A 1,189-nucleotide genomic window follows, 5' to 3' on the forward strand; every position below is an offset into this window, starting at 1 on the left:
TAACATCTCTCCCTCACTCACCAAAAATCCGAACCCTCTCTCTCTCTGAGTTCAGATTTTCTCTTCTTCTTTTCTTCTACTCACACAGGGACCTCTATACTGTGGTAAAAAGGGCCCCTATTATTATTATTATTTTTCTGTTCCCTCTTTTTCATATGAGCAGGAACAAGGACAAGAACATTCTTGTTGATGCAGATCCAGAACCTGAAAGGACTCTGAAGAGGAAACTAAGAGAAGCTAAATTACAACAATCCAGCAAGCACCTTTCAGAAATTTTCGAACAAGAAGAGGAGATGGCAGCCGAAAATAATAATAATGCAAGGAGGATGCTTGGTGACTTTACTGCACCTAATTCCAATTTACACAGAAGAAGCATCTCCATCCCCACCATTGGAGCAAACAATTTTGAGCTTAAACCTCAATTAGTTTCTCTGATGCAGCAAAACTGCAAGTTTCGTGGACTTCCATCTGAAGATCCTTTTCAGTTCTTAACTGGATTCTTGCAGATATGTGATACTATTAAGACTAATGAAGTAGATCTTGAAGTCTACAGGCTCATGCTTTTCCCTTTTGCTGTAAGAGACAGAGCTAGAGTATGGTTGGACTCTCAACCTAAGGATAGCCTGAACTCTTGGGATAAGTTGGTCAAGGCTTTCTTAGCCACGTTCTTTCCTCCTCAAAAGCTGAGTAAGCTTAGAGTGGATGTTCAGACCTTCAGACAGAAAGAAGGTGAATCCCTCTATGAAGCTTGGGAGAGATACAAAGGACTGACCAAAAAGTGTCCTTCTGACATGCTTTCAGAATGGACCATCCTGGATATATTCTATGATGGTCTGTCTGAATTAGCTAAGATGTCATTGGATACTTCTACAGGTGGATCCATTCACCTAAAGAAAACGCCTGCAGAAGCTCAAGAACTCATTGACATGGTTGCTAATAACCAGTTCATGTACACTTCTGAGAGGAATCCTGTGAGTAATGGGACGCCTATGAAGAAGGAAGTTCTTGAAATTGATACTCTGAATGCCATACTGGCTCAGAATAAAATATTGACTCAGCAAGTCAATATGATTTCTCAGAGTCTGAATGGAATGCTAGCTGCATCCAACAGTACTCAAGAGGCATCTTCTGAAGAAGAAGCTTATGATCCTGAGAACCCTGCAATAGCAGAGGTGAATTACATGGGTGA

The 1,189-nt window shown here is 40.9% G+C and overlaps 1 non-coding gene across 1 annotated transcript; it reads right to left on the reverse strand.

Moving 5' to 3' along the window:
* Nucleotides 1-689: 689 nt before the first annotated feature.
* LOC148577729 (small nucleolar RNA R71) lies at nt 690-797 on the reverse strand. Its single transcript, XR_015904615.1, has one exon. It is a non-coding gene; the product is annotated as a small nucleolar RNA R71 (small nucleolar RNA).
* Between the last annotated feature and the right edge of the window lie 392 nt (nt 798-1,189).

Source organism: Arachis ipaensis, chromosome B1 (genome assembly GCF_059453495.1).
Source record: "Arachis ipaensis isolate K30076 ecotype BB chromosome B1, ASM5945349v1, whole genome shotgun sequence".
Lineage (NCBI taxonomy): Eukaryota > Viridiplantae > Streptophyta > Magnoliopsida > Fabales > Fabaceae > Arachis > Arachis ipaensis.